The sequence below is a fragment of the Phodopus roborovskii genome, unplaced genomic scaffold, assembly GCF_943737965.1.
Source record: "Phodopus roborovskii unplaced genomic scaffold, PHOROB, whole genome shotgun sequence".
Taxonomy (NCBI): domain Eukaryota; kingdom Metazoa; phylum Chordata; class Mammalia; order Rodentia; family Cricetidae; genus Phodopus; species Phodopus roborovskii.
This window is the reverse complement of record NW_026126616.1, coordinates 198,434-223,128: the sequence shown is the minus strand read 5'-3', so window position 1 is coordinate 223,128 and position 24,695 is coordinate 198,434. Positions and strand designations below refer to the sequence as shown.

The 24,695-nt window shown below is 45.7% G+C and overlaps 2 protein-coding genes across 2 annotated transcripts in view; one reads left to right on the top strand and one right to left on the bottom strand.

Annotated features, from left to right (window-relative positions):
- The window catches only part of Syn3 (synapsin III), a 320,810-nt gene that overhangs the window by 183,290 nt on the left and 112,825 nt on the right, over nt 1-24,695 (bottom strand). The window lies entirely within an intron of this gene.
- Timp3 (TIMP metallopeptidase inhibitor 3) overlaps nt 1-24,695 on the top strand; it is a 43,448-nt gene that overhangs the window by 5,414 nt on the left and 13,339 nt on the right. The gene's annotated exons all lie outside the window — the stretch shown is intronic.

Sequence of the window (24,695 nt, the reverse complement as noted above, 5' to 3'; positions counted from 1 at the left end):
TGGACAGTCTTTTTATCTTCTTGAAAGGGAACAAAATTAAGGTTATTTAGGCCAAGTTAATAGGATTATTTTTATATCAAGAGTAGGTCTTAATTGGTAGGACAGCCACAGCCCTTGGCTGGTTATTCTCGACAACTTTAGTTAGAGATAGCTATAGGGTTTTGCTTTTATAATAAGTGGTGTTCTTTTCATTATCCAAACTTGTTTGGATTTTTGTTTTTGCATGAACTCAGGTTCAAAAGTATAATGTGTGAAACCCAGCCTGTGTTCAGAATAATTGTCTCCTGTAGACTTAGGGCCTCTGCTCCTATGGACTGAGGACCACAGGTCTCTAGAACTGGGGAGTTCCTTTGCAACTCTGGCATATTGGCCTTTGACTCACACTGTTGGGACAGGCAGGGCAGTTCCTATCACCAGCCTTTTGGGCCCCTACTTTCCCTGATGCCCTCAATTATATTTTAGCATTACTTATTTGGGGTTCCCAATGGAACAAGCCTCACAAACAATTTCTGCTTCCTAACTCAGCACTTTATCCTCTGTATCCATTGTCTCCTTCCTTCCTGGTAGCAATAATTGTTTTAAAATCCTCTTTTCTGTCAGTGGGTTCAGTTTCTGGAGACTTATTACAGCTCCATTCCTGTAAACAAATAGTTAAAATGGAAAATTGTCATAATGCTAGCAGTTATGGGTTGCACATCTTGGCTGATATGCTAATTAATTACAATCCAAAGTAAGGACACTTGGGCTCTCCTGAGCCTCAGATTTTGGGGTGGCCTACTGAAGTGTTAAAAGGGCTTCTGGATCTCTGAGTAAGTCACTGCCTTTGTTACCTCTTCGACATTACTCCTGACATGTGACCAGGACTGGTGGAGAAGCTAGTAGCTCCTGTGTCCCATGGGGTTGGATACGGTTAAAGATATGGCCTGGGTCTAGCAGCTTGTTTGTGTGCAACACCATTAGCACAATAGACTAGGCCTTTAAAGGGACTCATTAAATGGTATATGGCAGAGAGGCCACAAGATGTCTCCAAGCTGTGATGGGAGTAAGGGGTCTTATTGCTTATTTGCTTAATAAACATGCCTGGAGCTGCAGAAGGGCCTGAAGAATCTTTCTGTAGGGCTAAGACAGTCTGACTGCCACAAAAGAAATATTCTACACTGTACAGCACTGCCCAATATGCAAGTCTGATTAACGTCACAAACTTCTTGTCACCTAGCGGTGTCATACTAGGCACTTCCAGTATCACCAGGTCTGTCCCACCTGGCAGAAGAAGGGATGGAAGGGAGAACAAAATGATTTGGTTTCATGTGCCATGGTAAAATTCAGCTAGTGGAAAACAGCCCTGGAGTGATGTGGGAGGGGAGAGGTGTAGGGTTGGTTGCAGAGCAGGAGTAGAGAGGGGAAGCTCTGAGCAGTGCATGCCTCTAGTAGCACAGATCTTCAATATTACAGGGGGTTTGGTCTCCTCACTCCACCCCCTGCCCAGCTTTGATCCTCCCAGGAGTAGAAGCCTGGGCCCAGGCAACTTGGCTACCTGTAGAGAAGACTGTTGAATTTGAATTGGTCCCAGAGACCCAGATTAGGCCCTGGGAAGTGATGAGTGCCAAAGACTGTACAGGTGTGGTTTCATCTGTCCAGAGGACTACCTTCTGACCTGGACCTCATCCCTGAGGGTCACCTTCAGTTCTGAAGACATGCTGGCTCCAGGGAGCTCTACCTCAGAAAGTTTTTTGGTCCAGTTACCTCATCTGTAAAATTGGAGAGAGCTAGGGTTGATGAAATAACTCATGTCAGATGCTTAGCACAGATGCTGGGCAGTGTTGGTGCACGCCTGTAATCCCAGCACTTGGGAGACAGACAGGTGGATCTCTGTGAGTTTGAGGCCAGCCTGGTCTACAGAGCAAGTTCCAGGAGAGGCTCCAAAGCTACAAAGAAACCCTGTCTTGAACCAAAAAAAAAAAAAAAAAAAAAAAAAAAAAAAAAAAAAAAAAAAAGAAAAGAAAAGAAGAAAGCTTAGCATAGAATCTACTGTATAGTAAAGTCTTTGTGTATGTGTGTGGGGGGAGGGAGGAGGGCCCTGTCTGTCTGCTATGTATGTATACCAGTGTTCTCAAAGTCTTTTTACTGAGGAAAGTAGGACTCTGAGGGGTGATGGGATGTTTTCATTGTCCCATACAGATAACAAAGCTTCCTACACTGGTCCCATAACTGTTCCATTTTCATTCTTAGAAGCATTTGGGAAGCAGGGTGGTGGTGGGGGTCACTTCCCATTCGATGGCTGTCAGTATGGAGAGCTGGTGTGGCAGAGTGGGGTCACAGTAGAGCAGATGCTTTGGGAGCAGATCCCATGCCTTCTGGAGGCTCTACAAGGAGCAGGGGCTGCTCTTGCCCATCTAGATGCCTCTAAATACATTTCCTTCTGTTAGGCAGAAAGAAGTAGGAGATAATGGAGTAGCCAAGGGGAGGGTCCTGGATACTGGTGATTCTAAATATTGATGACAAGTCAGTGCTTCCTGTCTCTGCTCTGCTTGGGTCTTGGTGAAGAGAGCAATCAGGCAGGAGACCTGAGGTCTACCCCAAGTTTATCACCTGATTGACCTCTTACCTGGAAAGGTGAAGTGCTGACTGCATGTGTCTATTCTTTTGCACGTGAGTGCCTATGAAGTGTCCGTTTCCCTTGGAGAGGGCAGAGTTTAGTACCGAACACCTAGCACCACCAATGGCAGTCTTAGAATGGAACTTCATTGGCAATATTGTCTGATAGGATAAGAGCGGGATATCTGTGGGTGTGAATGTGGTGAAGTTTCTTTCTGAACACTTCTAGTGAGCTCGGTGATCTATGTGACCACCAGACTTCCTGTTGGGATGCAGCTGACTTAGAGACAGCCTTGTAGACTTAGCTTCAGCCTGGAATTCAGAGTTAAAGTCACTTCAGAGATTGTCACTGACTGCTGGAAAGCATAGTAAGAAGCCTTGTCAGCTGCAGGAGAGACTTTTCCCATGAGAAGACCAATTTAGATGTAGACCTTTAATTAAAAGTGGCATTATCTCATATAATCCCATTCACTCCACTAGATAGTCTAGAAGTCCCAGGTCAAACATGTGACCATTGAGTGATCCCACTGTACTTTCTCTCTAGTGATGACAAACAGCTACCCAAAGGACTGAGATCTGTGAGAACCTAACACAGGTGGTGCTAGGTGTTCGGAGCCTAGGGGAAAGTTCAGGATAGATGTGCACAACACAGAAGAGCTTGTATCTGAGGTAGCAGGTTCCATTTTGACCCGTTATCTTCCATGTTGGGTTTATCCTTCTGTAATTTAGTTCAGGTTACAAACTCTGATGTCCACAGAAAAGGAAGGTATTTTTACTTCAAATATATGAGTCTATTACTCATATGAACCAAACATACAAGGTTCTCCAGTCTCTTATTTTCTCATGTTTGTTCCCAAATACATATGTGATATGTTTGAGTGCCTCCTTTGGCCTTAGTGTCAGGGAGGTAATAGAGAGTGGTGGCAAATTTGGTGAACTGGAAAATCCATATCCCTCAGGAAAGAGACTGTTTGGCCAAATGACTAGGTTCTTACAATTAGCTAGAAACCCAAAGGGCTAGCGTGAAACTTTAGTTTTTATGTGTCAATGCAATGCAAAAGAACACACATACCTAAATGCACAGATTCAGCTGTAGAGGTTATAGGTTTTGTGCTTTGAGTCCAGTGACCTTTTGGTTATTCTTTGGGTTCTCAGGTCCCCAAGTGAACATGACCAGTGGTTTTTTGAAGTACAGTGCTATCCTCCATACACTGCTTATGTACCTGGTACCACTTCCTTCCCAGTTTCCGAGCTGGTGAAGAACTCAGGTTATGCTGTAAGTGGTCTGGTTCAAATCTCGACTTCATTACTTACTGGTTGCATGTCTTAGGCAAGCCAGTCCATCTCACCCTTGCTTATCCTATCTGCAATTCTGAATGTACAAGAAGACCTTTAACTTCATAGGGCTCTGGAGGAGAATTCACTGAGATAATGGACAAAACAGTTTTGTCTCACTGCCTAGCCTGTAGTAAGGACTTGGTAAATACCAACCCCCATGATTATACCTGTCTTACATTGGAACTGGGTCTGACTGGCTCCCTGCCTGATGTTAGTATGCACATAGTGAAGGCATTGTGAATGGATAAGGATGTTTGAAAATGACAGTATCCAGGCAACAGTGCCCTCAGTTCAGGGTTGGCAGGGGTTGGGGGTGTGGTGGGGGAGAAAGGGAGAATATCAATTTTTGCCATATTGAGCACTGGCCAGCTCAATGAGAAATAGCTGCTGTGTTAAACAGCAGTGATCAACTTGGAAAACACAACAAAGGGGCTGGGAAATGGCTCAGTTAATAAAGTGGTCCCATGAAAGCCCAGATTCCCAGCACCCACATAAAGAGTGGTGCTGTGGTATGATCTTAAAATCACAGAACTATGGCAGAGGCAGGGATGCCTGGGACTCCCTGATCAGCCTGTGTAGATTAGCCAGTGAGCTCCAGGTTCAGCAAGGGAACTTGTCTCAAAAAATAAGGTGGGCAGTGATTTGAGGAAGACATCCAACATTTACTTCTGGCTTAAACATACACAGATACACATATAGACTTAGACACACAGTCACATGCAGACACACACACACACACACACACACACACACACACACACACACAGAGGATGAAAAACAAGGGGCCATTTGGAGCCCTTGTGCTGGGGTAGTATCAGCACCATGTTTTGGCAGATTAACGGGTTTTATATATTCAGGCTCTTTTAAGCCACAGGAGATTCATAGAGACTTCTAGAACTTAATGCCCCACCTGACTCCCTATTTTGCATTTGTTTTGTTTTAAAATTTAACCCTAAATAGTTCACATTCCCCTGGAGCTCACTCTGAAAAGCTTCATAGCAATAGTTCCCAAGCAGAGAGAAATTCTAGTCCATCCTAAGGCAGGGGCATGGAGAGCTACCTATACTTTTTAAAACTTTCTCAAGGTATATACATTATAAAACAGAAGAAGCAGGTGAAATTCCCTTTATTCCTTACCATTAGATGGTAAGATGGTCACCTTACCATCTAATCAATACTCACATTAACGAGATTTTCCAGTTTTTCAGTGGCCGTTCTAAAATGCATGGTGTGTTTCATGTTCAGTGCATATCAATTGCAAGTGGGTGCCCTCTAGTTATTCTAGCAGCCACCCCTGGCTAAGGACCACAAACCAAGATACTGTCTGAATATAAGGCATCTTTTCTCCCTGCTTTAACTTGGTTGGCAGGTTACAGGCAAAGATATGGGGAAGCTTGGGGTGCATTTGGGCTAACTACACTCAGAGACTACTGACTCAACTTGGCCATAAGAGACTTGGGGCCATGAAGGTGTCAGGACAGGAAGCTCATGTCCTGTGTGACCATTTAGAAGCCATATGACCCAGTTCTCTCATTTGACTAATGGGGGAAACCAGGTCAAAAGAGGTGGAACAATCTGGCTTTAGAGATTGGTCTGGAATAAAAATAATATTTGACAAGATTAATGTGGCAATTCATTTTCATATGCTAAGATATACTCATGCTTTATCACTTTAAACTTGTCACCACCCTAAGAAGTTAGGACTTTTATTCCTGTGCTGTAGATGAGGAGCCAGTAGAGTTAAGTATCAAAGCCACCACTGTTCTAATAACTATATACTTATGTATACAAATTCTATTATTAGCTGTAAATTTATATGTTTGAATTAGTATTGTTGTCATCACCATCCCACCTTATAGATGGGAATACTGAGTCTGAACAAGGATATACAGATATCTTTGTTAATCTTGGGAATCATGAGAGGAAAAACAAGTTCCACAATTTTGAGCCAAATTTGAAGCAAGCTTTAAATACTAGCCAAGAAGATGAACTCTGGTCAGGCCCACCCCTGGGTTCTCAGGGAATGGCCATAAGTCATGTTTTGTAGAGGCTTAGAAAAGCAAAACCCACAATTCACTGTGTTTCCCATCATGTCCAATCAGGGGCAAGCATACATCCTGACATATTTCCTGCTTATGTACGTACCTCCTGCCTACATCCAGTTATGCACATCTGCTGTAGTTGGTTAAAACTAAGTCATTTGGGGGAGTGAAAACATGTGACTTGTTATTTCCCAGAATGATAGCTCCAGCTTTCCAGGAAGTTATCCTGGGCAAGTGGCACTTACAGGTTTATAGGTTAATTTTGGTCCCTATGTTTTGATACTCAGTCATATTGCCGTGTGTGAATATTTGAAAGGGAAAGTCTACCCCACAGTCTGAGCTATGCTGTAGGGAGGATAAAAACTGGGCAGGAGTTGAGGTGGAATGGGAAATCTGACCTCCAGAACCTTTTGAAAGGTCCAGACAAAGCAGGTACCTCCCCTCAGGCTTGTTCCCAGGTTGCCTGGGCTCAGGAGACCAAATGCTTGGCCAAGTTCAGCAGGGTGGTAAGCATACTTGTCCATCCTGCCTCTGCAGTTGGGACAGTTGGGTGAGGTCAGCATGAGGTTGGAAGGTGGTATGTGTTTAATTGCTGAGGGGGAGGCAGCATGGATTAACACTCCTTAAATAGACATCAGAAAGCTAAGAATAGCTTTGCTGCCTGGAAATCTCTTGGTATCCCTGACCACAGGCCATCATACTTAGTAGCTGCTCAATAAATGGGGGTGAACTACAGGGAACGCTCAAATACTGAAACTGGGTCATTGTAGGGGTATGGTGCAGTAAGACTGTGCTCCGTATAAAAAGAACTTTTGCCCAGGATTATCTGAGTGTCATATAGGCTGGAACTCTTTGCTAACCAACTCTACTTGCCAACTTTGAATGTCATTGGATCAACCATTTAATTTTCTCATAACAGTTTACAGTTCAGATACCAGGCAAGACAAATTCAATGTGCTTTGGCCTTGCTTCCAGGTACCTATCAAGGCTGAAAAAAGGAGAATGACTTCCCCACCCCTAAGTCATAAAGACTTTGGGCTGGGTGTGGTGGCACACACCTGAAATCCTAGTACTTACCAGGAAGAGGCAGGAGGATCATGAATTTCAGACCAGCCTGAGCTACACAGCGATTTCTAGGCCAACCTTGGTGACACACTGAATTCCAGGCCAGCCTGGGCTACACAGTGATTTCCAGGACAGCTAGGGCTACACAGTGAGTTCTAGGTCAGCCTGGACTACATAGTAAGATTCCTTGCTCCCCAAGACTTTGCTGTTCTAAGAGCAATTTACATAATCAGTTCCTTGTAGCTTCCTAAGGTCCCATTAGACCTGGAGCAGCTGCTCTAGATCCTTTCTGAAGCTGCCCCACTGTCTGGCTCAGAAGAGTGGAGGTGGCCTTTCTGGCAGAAATCCAATACACTGGTCATCCTGTAAGCAATGAGGACAGGAGCAGACAAGACCTCCTGAGCTGTGGGAAGGTTTAAATCAACCCTGTTTCCCAAGGTGTTTCTCAACCCCAGGAATATTCTTTGGCAAGCTGTTTATTTTGCTGCCTCCTGGGAGATGCATGTGATCATTAGCATAGTAAAGGCCATGAGAAGCCCCACTGCCCGCAAGATGACAAGCTGGATTTAAGCCAGCAATCCATAAACCCATAAACCCATAAACCCATCTGGCCAAGGTATTGAGGTTTCCCAAGGGCAGTGCCCAGAAGAGGATTCAGAAGGCTAATTTTGCTCCCTTGCCTGCATTAAGCTTGATAAGTGGATGGAGAAAATAAGAAATATCATTTTCATCTCACCAGCTCATATGGGATTACTGCATGTGTGCGTGCGAACACACACATACATACAAGGCGAATGGTGATCACTGAGCTTAGGACTCACTTGGCTTGGTTTGGGGGACACATTAGAGTTTTAAGATAGCTTTTGGTCAGATTTCCATCACTGTGACAGAATATGTGAACTCATCTTTCTAAGGAAAGTGATTTAGTTGGTTTAGTCTACAGTCACTTGGCCCTGTTGCTTTGGGTCTCTGGTAACAAAGTAAGGAAGTATATGTGCCAGAGGGGGCCTGTTTACTTCCTAGTGGCTGCGGGGGGGGGGGGGGGCAAAAAGAGCAAGAGATGAACACTCTAATTCCTTTCATTGCCAGGACTTCAAGAATCTAAAACTTCATTTTAGGTCTCCATCTCTTAAAGTTTCCATCGCTTCCCAATAGTGTAGACTGAGGGACAACATAGGTGTGAGCATGTGTGTGCATGCATGTGTATGCATTCGTGTGTGTGTGTGTGTGTGTGTGTGTGTGTGTGTGTGCTCCAGATTCAAGTTGTAGAAACTAGTAAATTACTTAGATTTGCAGGCTTGATGGGAGAACAGTGTAGTTGGTGGGAGAGGGTTAGGGTTAGGGTACGGATGTGGTACCTCCCTGGGCTTAGTCTTGTGGCCATGATCCTATCACAGACAGGAATACATGTGGAAATATAATTTTATGCATAATAAAATTTACAAGAATTTTAGACATTCTCCCATGATTTATAATCATGGAAGCATTTGTCTTAGAGAATTGGGCAACAATTGTGTGAAGATTAAAAAGCTTCAAATAAAACAACCTCAAAGGAACCTAACTTTATCCAAAGTTATCTTGGAGTAAATAGTTCTGCTGATTTACTGGTGGCTTCAATGTTTTGTAGAGCAAGGTTGAGAGGGCTTGAGGCAGTTGGCTAGGATTCAACCACTGAGAACATGGCCCAGGCCACAGCAAGGCTAGATGTTTTCATCTGTGAGCACATTCCTGCTTGGACAGTGAGAATTTCGTGGGCTGCATGGAGCAGCACAGTGGGATGGAACAGTTGTCAGTGCATCAAGCCTAGCTCTGTCTCCGCTGCTGTGATTCTCTGCATGAGTTATGTCCTCTCAGAGGCCCCTTAATGCAGGTAATAGCAATTCTTGAGCACCTGAGTGTTGACCATTAAGACTCTGGCTTTTTTAAACAGAAGAAGGAAGCAGGGTAGGACACACAACAGCTGGGAGAGGAAGTATGGAGTCTGTTCATTTTATGCTCTCCTAGAGCTAACTAAGGTCCCCCATACCCCTTCTCTGAGGGCCTGGGCTTCCTGGCTGGCCCCTAGCTCCTATACATTAATTTGGTGAGAGAAGCCAAAATTATAGAGCCACTCCAGGCAAACAGACCCAAAAGATGATGCCAAAGAGCAAGTAGTGGGTGGGGAGGGGGCTGGGGCAGACATGTGAGCAACAGGCAGGACTGGAGATCATAGGAACTGGGCTGGGGAGGGATAATTCTCTATCACAGGGCTAGGACAGCATGGGTTAGGCAGGCAACATGGTCACCTGGGCACTGGGCTTTTCTTCCCTTCTCTCCTTCCTATTTCCTGTCCTCTCCTCCTCTGCATGGTTATAAATAACCCCCAGGCTAGGCTGAGTATAGGTGACCCAGGGGAAAGTAAGGGGACTTGGGACGGGGCAGGGCTGAATCTTGTCACTTAGAGGGTCACAGAGCTTCTGGTTGCTCAGGGGAATTTTGCTTTCTCATTTTTTTCCCACTACTGAGCAAGAGAGTAAAAGCAGAAATGATCTATCTGTGCTGGCATCAGGAGGCCTGGCCTCCTGAGTGGGTGCTGGGTTACACAGCGAAGGAACTGCCTCTCTGCCAAGGAGCTGGACAGAGGCTTAAAGAGGAGGCATCTAGGGACACACAGAGGACAGGGTGCCAAGGCTGTCAGGAGCTGAGGGTATCAGCCTCACCCTAGCCTGGTCTCATGTGTGAGACCACACGTGCAGAAGCCTGTGTCTCATTTCCTGTCTTCTTCCTCAGGTACCAGGCACATCTGTTTTAAGTCTACTAGATGAGGTGGGCAGGCATCCCTCCTCCAGCTGCCTCCCACTTGGTCAGGTGTGTGTGTTGAAGGCCCTGATAATACATGAATAGAGATTTACTGAATACCTATTATCTCCAGACAAAGTGTGAAGTCTTTATGAAGATATTGCTATCACCTTATGTTTCATTTGAGAGGTTCAGCCTGTCATATTGGTACAGGTCTGGCCACCTCCCTCCACAATTCCAGTTTGGACAGGCATGAGCAAGACATCTGTTTTTTGGTTGCATCTGTTGTTTCCAAACATGCAGGACATACAAGGTTCTTGTGGGAGAGAAGGCCCTGACTTCCTTGCACTGTACTGTTAGCCTGACTTCCACTTCCACTCATGGCCCAAGGGAATCTGTTGGCCATTATTATTTTCTATAGAATCTATCTTCTCACATGATTTTCTAGGGAAACTATCAGCTTGACTCCCAAACCCCTCCTCCCAACCCTAGTCCTAAAGAAATCAGTGCCTTGAAGGCATCTCTTATTGTGATATGTAGTAAACTGGCTGCAACTGCCTCTCATACCCAAGGCCATTGTTACTTTCTCTAAGCATGACCACAGGCCACCTCGCTGCCATTTTCTCTTGCCTCCTCAGAGTCTGGCCTCTTCTCTGCCTAATCACCCATTTTTCCAATGCTCTGTCACCATATGGGAGCCTGGCATACCACAGCTACAGTCAGAGACCAACAGACACCCAGTTCATTGGCTTCTTTTTTTTTCTGTTTAATCTGATTTGCTTATTGGATGGGGCAACTCTTCTAGGTCAGTTGAGATTTTTCTTCACTCCCTCTTGGAATTTCTGGCTTCACACTGCTTTCTCCCATGTCAAAGGCCCAAAGAACGTTATCAGAACATGCTTATTTCCAGGAGGCAGGGAGCTCCTAGAGCTAAGGTGGGATCCAGGGTTTGGGACCCACCCACTCATGGGAAGGCCATGCCCACAGATCCTTGCTCTTGGAAGCACTAAAGCACTAAAGCAGGTGACTTCGGCATGAGTGTTGTCTGTAGGGCAAAGCTGGATACTGCTGATCCGTGTGGTCAGTGCTGACTTCATAGGTGATAAGGTTAGGGAACAAGATGTAATCAACTTCAAGGTTCCTGAGCCAACCGTGGCCAATATGAGAAAGCCAGGTGGTGCCATGTCTTTCCAGTGCATTGGTGCTCTAGAGAACAGCCCACTCTGAATGACCGATCTTTCCAGTGTAGATGCATGCCTGAGTGGAACTGCCGCCCAGCCAGTTCAGATGCACACTCACTAGGCATTAGTAGTAGCAATACAGAGTCCTGCCATGGTGCTCTCCTGCTGATTGGGAGAGATAGTCAAGGATGCAGAAATGAGCTTAGAATGAAGGACACTTGGGGTTGAACCCCAACTCTGCCTTTTATCCCCGGGAGAGTACAGTGAATTTTGAGCCTCAGTTCTGCCAGTGACAAATGGGAAGGGTCCCTTTTATAATTCAGGACTAGCTGGTGGGAAGATAAGTGAGAGATGGCAGCCATGACAAGGCCCTCAATAAAGGCTGAGCTGAAGCTGCATTTGAGGAATGTGCTCCTTACTTCCCAAAAAGGTACGTGTTCTCTTCTAGCCATTAAGGCTTCCTCAGTGCACTAATGGTGCCAGTAGAGGTCACAGAAGGTTGGCATGGCCCTGGTGAAGACAGACTTTAAGAATGCATTTCTAGAGGCAAGATCACGGAAAGGCAAATGGTGGCCACATTTGCAGGATTTGGTGCTGTGGTATTAGGTCTCTGAAGTCACAGAAGCAAGAAATTATCAAGGGAATCACAGGCCCACAGGGGCAAACGCTTTTCTGGGATCAATAGCTCTTTGGGGATGAAGGGAGGCAGCTTCTTGTGGTTAGATTCCTTCCTTGGCCTTTACCACTGTCCCATATAGCACTTCTTGGCATGGCATCCCCCTGTCAGTTGAGAGACATTTCCAGGGACCCATAGAGAAATGCCTTAGGTGGTTACTGATACTCACTTATCTCCCACCGCCTACTTCTACACCTAAAAAAAAAAAAAAAATATTTCCTGTCCCCTCCCACCTGTCCACCCTCCTCCCGTTTCCCACAGTTAGCTCATGCCAGGTGCTGATGGCTTTGGGGATTTCCAGATGATGCCCCTGGACTTGGCAGAGCTGTATGGGGAATCCTAGTACTTGTTGTTTCCCAGCCTCATGGATATGGGCCTCGCTTTCACAGGCTGCTGATAAGAAAAGTATTATCTGCCCTGGGAAAGTCATCTTAGTGGTGCTCTGCATCCAGGGCTTTGGAAGGAATGCACATGTCCTTTAACAAACAATTGTATTTCTAGAAGTTTGATCCAAAGTACGTGGGCAATGCCTAATATCTCTTGCAGGGAAATTTCCTAAATGTGTATTGTTAACACAATGGGCTGCCAAAGAGCCATCAAATAGTCTGAGGTAGTTTCTTTATCAACTTGGAAACAGCCACAGGCACTTTTGAGTAATAGAAACTAGTTTGTAATAATAATGAAAGATAGGGATATGGATATAGATGCTTAGAAAAAAGTCAGGGTGTCTATCTTCCAAAACATCAACACTGTTTATTCTTAGGTTGTGTAGTTTTGGATGACTATCATTTTGACCTGTATTTTCTGGACAATGAAATTTCATAACAGTGACATATCACTTTTATAATCAGATAAAAGAACAGTGGAGGGAAAGCAAAGTCTCTGTGAATCTTCCATGTCTGGGTTGAGAGCTCCTCGGTGGGTGGCAGCCAGTTATTCTTTTTGGGGTACTCCTTATAGCTCCTAGGGTGCTCTCAGCCTTATTCTATGTTTCCTAAGAGCTTTGATTATTTTTATGGACCTGAACATGGTGTGGCTCTGACACCGAGACACCTCTATGGGAGAGATCCTTGGGACCTTGCATAAGAGACTTCCAAAGGGAATGTTCCTGTTGGGGGCTGTCGGAGGTCAGGTTTCCTCTGCTTCTCTCCTAAATGGGCCAGATCTGTGACTGGGAGTTTGTCAAAAGAGTCAGGGAAACCAGGCTCTGGAGTGCCCTCCCAATATCAGGCTAGAAAGTAGCCAGGGTCCTGTGGATTGGCCCAAAGCTGGTCCACGCCTGGGGAAGGGGGGAGTCTGGGAAAGGGTGAGCACCTGCCAGCAGGGACAGCTGCTGGAGGAACAGGAGCATCTTAAAGAAACATGAGGGACTTTGGGGGCTGGGCTGTGGGCAGACAGAATAGTGTCAGGCTAGGGCCAGAGAAAACTTGGGAAGCTCTCAAAGGACTGGTGAGAGGTCACCTGGGGGCTGGGAGGGGACTCTGGATTCAGTGTGAAAAGACTAGGGCTGGTCCTTACAGAATCTCCCGTTGGTCACTGCCTCTTAGGCAATTCACTCAACCTAAACACCCCACTTGCACACCTGTACAGGTGAAGGTCCTCTGTACACACACACACACACACACACACACACACACACACACACAAAGGGAGAGAGAGAGAGAGAGAGAGAGAGGCATGCTGTCTTATCAAGTCATCACAAAGGACAACAAAATGCCCTTGACCCCCTCTCCAGCATGTAACTACTGCCTCAAATGGAGCCAGTGCCTCCTTCATTGACTTTGGGACAATACTTTTTTGTTGAGTAGCTTCAGTTGAGCAGTTGGGTGTAGGGGGAGTAAGGAGATAGGGTATCATGCAAGAAAACTTCCTGCTGGATAGGACTGGCCTTATGGTAACCATCACTAGATCTTTAAAGTGGAGGATATATGTATATATGCATGTGTATTGCACAATACACAGCACATATTATAATAAAAACCATTTTTTTTTTTTTAGGAATAGCTGGGCTCAGATTGACTGGCAGCATGTTGGACAGAGTCTGCTTTCATTGGTTGAATGGGATATTAGCATGGTACCCTTCATAAGAGACATCCACATCCATATCCTCTATTCTCATTTAGGGACCCATGTTTCAGGTGGTTGCCTTTGTGACTGAGCAAAAGGAGGGCAGCTTGCTTTTCTCTGAAAGGGATGCTCCCTGTGCACTTGGCATACTAAAACTGCTCACTACAGGCAGAGGGTTTTTATAAGCACAGCATCTGGAAGGCAGAAAGGAACTTGGTTTGGGAAGGCGGCCTCTTGCTGTGACTTTGTGACAGAAATGAATAGGCTCCTGGTGGCCCCCAATCTGTCCCGGGATGTTGCCTCAGACTTTGAAATAACAAATGGGGTCCTGCAAGACCCACAAGGAATATCAAATATAGTCTTTCCTTTAGGCTTGTCACTAACTGGTCTGTGTGGGTGAGAGACAGAGGCTGCAGGTAGGGGACTTGGGAGGCAGGGGTGAGTTAATGGGACCTGAGAAGCTATGTTAAATGTTCTGTCAGCTATTCTGAGTGTCACCTGAGATGTCTACAGAGAAGCCAGCTAATTCAAGCCAAGGACCCACTGATTTAGATTCAGATACTACTAAATGACTTGTTTAAAGTCAGCTGATAGTTTCTAGTCCAGGAAAAATAATCAGATTAGATGGCAGTGTACATGAATATGTACATGTGCATATAAACATTTACATATGTATATTCGTGTGTACACACAGATATTAACATACATGATGCTTATCAGAGGATTGGTTACAAAATCATGCAACAAGCACTTGGTGTAAACTATATGAATGTGTTTGGACTTAAAGAAAACAGGTCTCCAACAAATGTGTTCTACATGCTTACATCAGAGGCAAAACCATTTCTGCATGTGTGCAGGGATAGACCAGTCTGGGAAAAAGTCTTGAAGGTGCCCTGCAAATGCCAAGTCTTAGGTATGCTGTATTTGTTGTACTTTCCTCCACCCTTTCTTCTGCAACTGCATCATTACACAAGAGAAACAATGCAAGAAAACAAGAAGCAGACTGGGAAACTGGCAGGGAGAGTGTGGATCACCAGTCACAGTAGAACAAGCAGATATCTCCATTCCATTTGTAAAATTTGGCTCCCCAGATGATTTAAATCCTGAGAAACTAACAGCTTCTGTTTGTTAGTTTGACACTAGTCATCTGATTAATTACTGTCTTCTGGGATTTTAAATAATATAGTATTTCAGAGGAATGAAACTTCTGGATAATGTCAGGTTCTGCAAATATTTACTAAGCACCAAGATGTCTGCCCCTGAGCCCCAGCCTGTGACTCAAGGGGTGTGAGTGGGTGAGTGATCCGAGCACTATTTTCTAACTGCTTTCCCCTTCTATGCATGACAGCTCTAAGACACTGCTGTCACATCCATTCATTCCACTTGTGGGAATCTAGAAGTACAGCCTTGAATCCAAGGCTCCATCATGCAACCCAGAATTCCATACCCCAGTGGAAAGAGAAGCCTGGAAGCCATGATGCTGGGGTAGGCTCCGCTGGGATGCTGGGGTTTTCTAGGTCATTCTCCTTATAGGGGGGCACTCTGAAATTGCAGACCCCTAGCTAACCTGCTCTCCAGTTCCCCTGTGCTTTCTTACTAGCCCTGAAAGGGAGGCCAGTTAGGGAGGTGAACTTGTGCCAATCACTCAGCAAATGGGTTCTCATTGGCATTAGCCTCGCCACATTTCTGGGTGTTAGCTTATCCCAGTCCAGCACTACCAGCAAAAGCAGAGCCAGGCATAGCCTCACCCAAAGCTCCCTGTTTAAATATGTGAGTTCATCTTGACAGAGACAGCTGTATCAGGCAGGCAGAGTTTGCCATCCTACCCTGTTTTCTTGAAATCTATCCATACAGGAGCACAGCTCCAGCTAGCCTGGTGCCAGGCCCTACAAGCTTCTACTTGTACAAATGGATTTTCAAACATATGGCCATCTGTACTCCTCCTGTGCCTCTGTGTTTTTCTGGGTGTTAGTAGAAATCTCCTATGAAGTTTCCAATGACCATAGAAGGCAGGGAGGGAAAAGGTAGCGGTGATGGCTACTAATTTCCTCGCTTCACTCCAGCCCCCTACAATCCATTCTCCAAAAACGTAGCCAGAGCAAGCTATTGGAAAACCAGTCATTTGTCAGAAATGGCTTGTTCAAAGCTCTCCAGTGACTTCTCAACTCTTTGACAAGTTCTAGAAGGTCCTATGGGATCTAACTTCTGTGTCCATGGCTCTTCCATTATGGAGGAATCTATCTTCCCTTCCTCCACCCCTAGAACCTGGTATTATATTGGACATTTATTTATTTTTTTCTGTCTTCTACCATAGTAGTGGCAGGAATGTAGAAATCTTACTTCTTAGGTGATTCCTAGAACCCTGATCCTTACTAAAATGTTTTGATAGATGGAGGAGGTTGGGACTCAGATGGAGTAAGTATCTGTCTTGGGTCCTCAGTAGGGGAGAGAGGTGGTGCCAGACTCACCAGGCTCACACTTAGCTCCCATGAGTAGGTAAAAGCCAAGCAGGAGAACTCTAACATGGCCGTTTAGGGGCAGATAGCCTTTCAGCCAGCATACTTGATTGATGGGAAGGAGATCTTTCAGATATCCCATACAGACTCTGGGCACCTGTTGACTGCTGCCTCAGAAAGAGGTCATTGATTTATGTGCACATAGGAAGGAAGGGCCAGAATTTAAAGGAGCCATTTCTGCTTTTCTAGAGGAGCTTTCTGGACGACAAGCAGGACCACCCAATAGACTTTAAGAATATTTGTTTAATCATTTTTTTTTTTTTTTTTTTTTTTTTGCTTCCAGATAGGAAGCAGAGATGAGAAGTGACTTGCCCATGGTGATCCCAAGACTTAGGAGTCCCAAGCAATATAATCAAGGTTACCTGAATTCATCTGGGAGTTGTGGTCTATTGGCTACAGGTTCTCTGGTCTGGACCTTGGAGAAACAGTATACCCCCTTCATGCTATGTGTTTCTTCTCCATGTTTAGTGCATCAGCATCCTAGATTCAATGCTGGCACCAGCAGAGGGGAGTGTTGCTGGCACTAAGAGGCATTGAACATCCTGGGGGAGTCATTCCCTTGAGCAATTTCACACTTGTCCCCCCCTCATTGGGGTGGAAGGAGGACAAATTTACAGCATCTTTGGGGCAACTGGCCCTTACCTTCTCACTGCCCCAAGGGTAACCCTGAGGGTTGGAGAAGACCATTAGTTCACTCCCTAGACTTAAACTTGAATGAAACATGTCAAGTCACATGTCCTCAAGTCTACTACTCCAAGTATACTGAAAGGGGACAAAATAGAATCTCTAACGCTAAATCCAGCTAAGCAACTCTTAGCAGTCTGTCTAGCCACAGGGCTCACCCCAGCCTTAAGTCAGAGAGGCAGGAACCAAATTGAACATTAAACTGATACTACCTTTGATTTGAGTCAGCCTTTCACAATCACGCCTAGTGGTCCTAACCATGACACCCTGACTCGCTTTTCCTGTTGCTGCCCAAACAATGCTTGTAATTGTTACCAACCAGTGGATGGAGCAAAGAACATGGCCCTTTTTGATCAGCTGGTTCCCAGTTGGCACTGCACTATGACTGAGATAGAGTGGGGGTGGGGTGCAGCCTGCTCCTCAGGCCTTCAGCTTTTCATTTGCACCCCTATGCAGGCTTGCTGGATGGCCTGGAAGATGATTGGTGCCAGATGTTCCTGTTAGCCAACATCTTCACATAGCAGCAAGGCAACTGGCTTTCTGACTCAGAAAGAGTGGTCCCGCTTTCCATCAGACCCTAACTTGTCTGGGTCTGGCCTTCACTCCCCACAGAATGCTGTCCACTGGCTGTTCCTTCCTCTAGCCAGAACAATGCCTGGCTCTGGCTACTCTGGCCCAAGCAGGCCTGCCAAGCCAGGACTCTCAGGCTTAACTTTGTATATCAAGTTTGGCTTCCCACACCCACAACCTTGTTGGAAGGCAGTTTTTGGAAAGGATAACCACACACACTAAACATACTATTTGGATCCATGCAAATGCTCCCTACCCCCAGGAAGGACCAAGATGCCACCTGGAAGACTTCAGTCACAAGTTAGTATTTGTATCCATGCTTCCCCTCTCTCCTCTTGCTGGGCTCTTTTGCACTGTCTATTTGGAAAGATACCAGTCAACATCCCTTGCTTCTACCTGACCTGAAATGAAAATGTGCTGGCTCAGAGTAAGTGGGGCAGTCACTGTTCCAAGAGGGGGAAGGTTGGCAGCCAGGCTGTGAGCCTGCAATGCCCCATATGGGGTTCAACTAGCTCTCTCCATCTTCTTTCCTTAGAACTTCTTGATTCTCTTGCTTACTGTTCTCTAGCTTCTTCAAGGCCTTGGGAAGGGGAGGTTCTTCCAAAATAATAAATGCTGCTGTTTCCCTTATGACAGTTTCCCTCATGATCTCAGTGTTCACAGCCTAACACGGTGTGAATTGACGCCTTCATGTTCTTTTCTTTTTTAATTGAAAATAGATTCTTCTCTCATACAACATGCCCCAACCACAGTTTCCCCTCCTTTCACTTCTACCTGGCCTCCTCCCCGCTTCTCCTCTCTTCTAGCCCCGCCCTCCCCTCTATTTCCTCTTCAGAAAAGAGCAGGCCTCCAAGAGACAGTCAAACAGGGTAAAACAAGATACAAGACAGGGCAAAAGTCCTCATACTGAGGCTGGACAAGGCAACCCAATAGGAGCGAAAGAATCCCAAGAGCAGGCAAACCAGTCAGAGATACTATATTTCCACACTCTTAGCAGTAATAGGTAGACACTTTAAATCACATGAGAAGTTAAGATCTACTCACATAACAAATTGTTCACACACACGATTTTAAATAGACAGTGGTGATGCCTTATGTTGAGTGGCAGCGACTAAAGGCATCCTGAATAGGGAAGACTCAACCATGCTCCACTCTGCCCTAATGGCTCCTCCTCTCACCCCCTCTCCCTGGGAAGTTTGCATTCATCCCCTGTCATGGCACTTAGAATTGTAGGATACAAATGAGAAGAGGATGGTGGAGAGATGTAAAGAGGGCCAGAGGCAGAGAAGGGACCCTCAGAATCTGTGACTTCTAGCCTCACAATGGCTTAGGAAAATGGAAGAACTCCCCTGACATGTGTATGCCCATGATGTCAGCAACTGGACAAGGTTATCACAGGAAGATAATACAATAGTCAAAACATGGAACAGCCTGACCTAGGTCACAGATGCCACACACTATACAGACACTCTGGGATGGCAAAGAAAGTTAAAGAAATTTATACTTAATGACGCTGAAAGTCCCATCCTCCCTTTGAAATGTGCAGGCACTTCTGGAAGCTTAACTAAATGTGGCCCAAAGATGATAAATGGGGACTTTTGAGTCAGGCCACCTGGACTGCCATGTTGGGTCCCCCACTTCCTCATTAGAGGAAAATCACTTACTCCCATAGGTCTCAATGCTAGGAGAACATCATTTACTCTATGAGATCTTAATGAGGCTCCAAATGGGACAACCCATATAAAGTACTCAGCACTGACCTTGTACAGTATCTGCATATAAATAAGGGCACTTTTTGCAACTGATAACACAGTTGCAAATAAGTGACATGCTCAGAGCCGGTAGATTCTCATCGCCAGTGAAGGTTGCCAATAGGCTTCAGTGACTCACTGGTGTTTTGGGTCAATGTTAGGCCACTTGTGTTCAGCTGCCGTATACCTATTGCTTATTGTAAAAAAAGCATTAGCATAGCATTGGAAACTTGTTCTGTGTTATTGCACTTGGAAGCATCTAGAAGCAGTTGTTAAGGGTGCTTTAGGAGTAGTAGCTAAGACCACTTTGTAATATCACTTCCCACGGACAGGCAGAGTCAGGAGCTATGGGTAACATGTGATCATGTAGGTCACTTAGGCAAAGCACTGTATGACGTTTGCTAGGCAGTAAAGGTGCATGGGGAAAAATGATTTGTGCTGCACATATTTTGAGGGTGGTTTGTGCAGTGGCAGTTGCCACAGGAGATGGGTCCCTAGTGACCAACAATAAGGTGTGGCCAGAATTGCACCCAGTATATCTAATGGGGGTATACATACTCTGGATAGCTCATAAAACCAGGAACCATCCTAGAAGCTGGAATGAATCCACATGAGTTCCTCCAGTTTACAGTAAGGTCCTTAGACACTGCAGGGTGTTAAGGAGCTGATGTTCCCCCAAAGTTCTCAGCAGCAATGGCTTACCTTCCTTGATCAGCCTTGGCAATCTCTTCTCATTCCACACTTCTGATGCCTCTGACCTTTGGGTTGAGCATTCCATGCTTGCTGATTGTTGAGTAATAAAAAAGGGGTGGGTGAGCTCTGTGGCTGGGCACATCTGTGTTTAATCTCTAGTTGTATGACCTCTGACAAGTTCCTCAACCCTCCTGAGTCTTGTTTCTTTCTGTATTCAATGAAAATGCTACAGTTAGTTTTAAGGAGTGGATATAATATCTGTAGGTATGTGTCTTACTCACTGTTGTATTTCACCACCTCACACAGTGTCTGGTATGTGTGTAGTAGACCGTCAGGAGATATTACTGAATGCACAGAGGTTCAGGTACTGTGGGTCCTGTAGGGAGGTAGTCATGGACTGGATGGTCTTTTCTCTCTTAATCACTGACCCCTCTTCTCTTCAGTTACACTAACCGGCTAGGCCAGGGAAGATTGTTCAGAAATACCAAAAATATGGTTGGATTTGGTTTTATAATTCTGTCATTGCCCACCATGACCAGGAAAGGTAGCAATTAGCATTCTTTGTCTAAATTTTGTTTAAAGTGGGTGGGTCTTGAAGAGGCACTTGGAGCTTATCTCAGAGAAACATTCCTTCACACCCTCCATGATAGTTATTTCTGATTAACTGTTTTAGTGCTTTCACACTTAGAGTTCTTCTCATACCTGTTCTATCATTGCCAGGGCATGGGAATTGTGAGCTTCTGGGCCAGGGCCAGCAACCCATTTCCAGTAAATTCTTCCTAGCTATTTCTGTTTGCTGTTTGCAACCTTTCTGGCTTGTTGCAGACAATAAAGCTGGAGGGAGCTCTGAGAGTTGAGGAGCGACCCAAAGACCATGTTAACGTCATACCACGGTTTCTTGCCACCTGTGCTGTACAAATATACTGCAGAAACAGAAGAAACATTGCTGAATGCTCAAGCCACAGTAACACTTCCTGCTCCTCCCAGTGCCTTCTGGGAACAGAATTACTGTCTACCGATCTGGTGTGCTGAGGGGAGGTCCCTTGTCTTAATGGTGGTTCAGTTCCTAGACTTCTCCCAGAATTCCTCAGCTCTTTAACAAACAAAATCCCAATTAGGAGAAAAAAAATCAAATGCTATAGACAGCTCCTGAGATGCTGCCAGCTGTTCTGCTCTCACAGACGACCTGACCTGAAAGCTCAATGTTCTGAGAACCATTGGAGGGCACGGTATTTTTCTGGGCACTGCTTCAAAGGGGCTGTGGTTGAAGACCAGGCAGCTATTCTGGTGGCCACTTGTGTGGGATAAAATTTCCCATGGGCTCATGGGGAGGGGCTAGAGCTTAGAAGAGAGAGTGGGGGTGGTCCAAGCCCCCCTTGCCAACTGTGAACCAATGGCAAAGAGCAAGTGGGCAGTCCTGAATGGAGTGCCTCTGAGCTTCACAGAAGTCAGTGTACATCCTAGATACCATATCTTCTCTGTCTGTAGAGCAGATGACCAGCCAAACGCCCAAAGCAAACCCACATGAGCAGGTGAAGGGTTTGAGTTGGGGGAGGGCATGGGAGGTGCAGAACTGTATTAAATACCAACGTTGCACTCCAGCAATGGGATGCAAACTGGAAGAAGCTCATTGAGGATCTGATGCAAAGAGGGCCATGTAAGTCCCAAACTAGTTTCTTGAGGTTTCTTAAGGCTTTTGGGGAGGAGGCTCCCCTAGGAGTACATGTTCTAAGCGATTTATGTCTTCCCTAGAGGAATCAACCCTCACCTGGGAAATTAGTCCCATTGCAGGCTGTGTTTTCTGTTATTCTCGTAGGGTAGGGTCTTTAGTCTATAGGTATTTACCTCTACTTACTCCTCCACCAACAGGCCCATTTCTTGGTGGCTCTAGGGACTTCTCAGAAGGCAAGTGGAGCAGGAAGCCCCCTCTAGCTATGGTTCTGTCCTGTAACGTCCTACTTCTATCTTTCTGTCTCATAAGACTAAAAGAAGGTCCCTAAAGGTAGGAGCCTTGCCCACCTGTTTATTGTCAGATCCCTAAGGCATGCTGCTGGATCACAGTGCTTTATATCATTCTGAAGAAATCCTGACCAATGACCAGATCAATCTCAAGTGTTTGCTGTGGGTAGAAGAGAAAGAGAGGGAGGGGCAGAAACGAGGAACACAAGCATTGAATAAGTAGAAAACAGGATGGGATGTGGCCGGAAGGGGCAGCTGAACTGCTTCCTACCTGCCAAGGCTGCTTGCAAGGGAATCAGCAGTGGCAGAGCTGGGAGGAGTTTTCAGTGGGAGCTTCCTCTGGGTTCCTGAGCCTGAGTTCCTCATCTGGGTCTGGGTGCAGCCCAGAGAGACAGCAGGTTGAACAAGGCTGCCTGTAACAACATCCCCTGGTTTACTTCTCTTGGCCTATGAATCTTCTCTGTTTGAGACCAGGGTCTCTTCTTGGGCTCTCAGATCACATGTCACCTATCTCTTTCTTGTCTACGTAGCCCTTAGGAACTGGGACTCCTGACGCTCTACTCCAGGAGACTAAACAGGAAAACAAGCCTGTGTTTTCCTGTCACTGTGCATTCCCTCTCCCAGACACATTCATTCATTCAGCAAACCTTTTGGGGAAGCTGCTGCATGGTAGGCTTGATGCCAAGTCCTGACACTCCAGGTTGTCCCCATCATCTGGTTACTAGGTGTGCTGTTGAGTTTTCAAAGAACTGATCACATAAGAACAACTCCCCAGAAGGAAAGAGAGGGAACTGGAATAGAAGAGAGTATATGAGAGTAGCTTTGCCTGCAGAGAAAGGAGGCTTTAGTCTTTCAGTCAAGGAGACTGATGTGTAGGTTGATGCATGGAAAGGAAGTAGAAGCCCAGGTGGCACCTTATGGTGCCTTGCAAATCTATATCACAGAGATACCATGTACCTTCTCAGATCCCAGGTCCTTGCTCCCAACTAAGTCAGCTTTATGTCCAAGAACCAGCCATCTCCAGGACCATCTTGGCCAAATGATGCATATCTTTCTCCCAAATTGCAAGTGGTCCAGGAAACAATTAATGGTGATTGCTTTTAAAAGCAATTGGATTAGGAGTTAAATGCATTAATCTCAAATCTGAGAAGATGCCTGAGGCTGGGGACCCTTGTCATTTGCCTCTCAGAACTTCACATTGAGGTCATCATTTGTGAATACGAAAACAGGAGCATTTTGGAGGTTTTATAGTCTGTTCCTTTTGGGTAACCTCCAAGTTTCAGGCAACCTGACCTCCTGGACCTGTATTATTTTGCCTTCCTTCCATAGCCCTTTTATTTCTTGCAACAACAGTGTCACCAGGAGCTGTAAATCAAATAGATTTACACAGTGAATACAAGGCAGGACCCTGCACAAATCCTTCCTTTCATTCCCCAGACATCGAGGACCAAGGACTGAGCATCCCCAGGCCAGGCTTGCCTAGGGACCTCAGAACACAAAGGGGGTACCAGCCATGGAGCACCAAGCTCTGGGGCAGAGAGGATTTAATGACATTCCCTGAGAAGGAATTGGGCTGAGATGACTTGCAGCTTTCCAGATTTGTGGAGAGTGTGTGGATTGTGTTTATTTTTAGCCACAGGCAGTCATTTCTTGCCAAAAAAAAAAAAACCCTGCTTAAATAAAACCAAGATTAATATTTTTACTTAACGGAAAGAGTTCGTCAGGACAGGCTTTGAACTGGAGCCTGCTTATCTTGATGGGGAGTGCATTTATAATGTCTGGCCTTGGCTTTGACATCAACAAAAAGGGCCTTTGAAACTGACAAGGAAGAGCCCTGAGGAACCAGGGTAGGATGCAGGAAGTACCTATTTGGGGGAGGCGGTGGGGGAGGGGTGTCTTCCTGGAAAGTGGGGAGAGGGTCCTGGTTTTACTAGGGGCCAGCTGCAGTTTTTCCTCTTGTCCAGCCAGTTCCTCCTCCTCCCCCATCAAGTCTGCTCCAAGTTTCTGCTTCCTCTAATTTCAGAAGCACCCGACAAGGTATCTTCTGCAGGATGGATCCAGAACCCTCTAGTCAATTTCTTCTTAGGAACTTTAGGTTGAAATATTATTACCTCCTTAATTAATCTCTCCTTGTCCCTTTCCGTCTCCAAGCCCTCAGAAGAAGAAACCTCATAGGGTCTAGGGAACTTCGGAGACTGAGTCAGGCTATGCCTCCTGCCTCAAGTCTTTCGATTCACTTGTGCCCCTTGGCGATTTGATTTGTTCTCTGGTGCTAAACTCCACCTTGTCTCCCTGATAGACTATCTGTAGAATCATGAAATGGGGCTTGTATTTCTTGCTGTCACTCCTACCAAGCATTCCTGCTTCCAGACACCAGCCTATGCCAGGCCTAGGATGGCTCAGCTGCTGGAAGATGTTGGGTGAAAAGTGGGTGGCTGTGTCCAGCATGGTCCATCTCAAAGCTGCCTTTTGAAAGTGGAGGGAGATGTGATGTCAGCTTCAAGTTGCAGAGCACTTTTCTGTTGCTGTTGAAGTCTTGGACACCCCCCAACCCTCTTGTTCCCCATGGCCTCTGCCTGGGCCAGTGACTGCCTCCAGGGAAGACTTTACTGCCAAATAGGAAAGCACAGAAAGAATAACATGCATCCAAGTTGCACAGGACAAACTAAAGCAAATGAAGTTATAATAATTTGCAAGCCAAATAGGTGGATGTGGGGCTGGCAAGCAATTTGACTTGGAAGGGTTGTGCATCTATTTGGGAACACAAGATGTTTCATTTT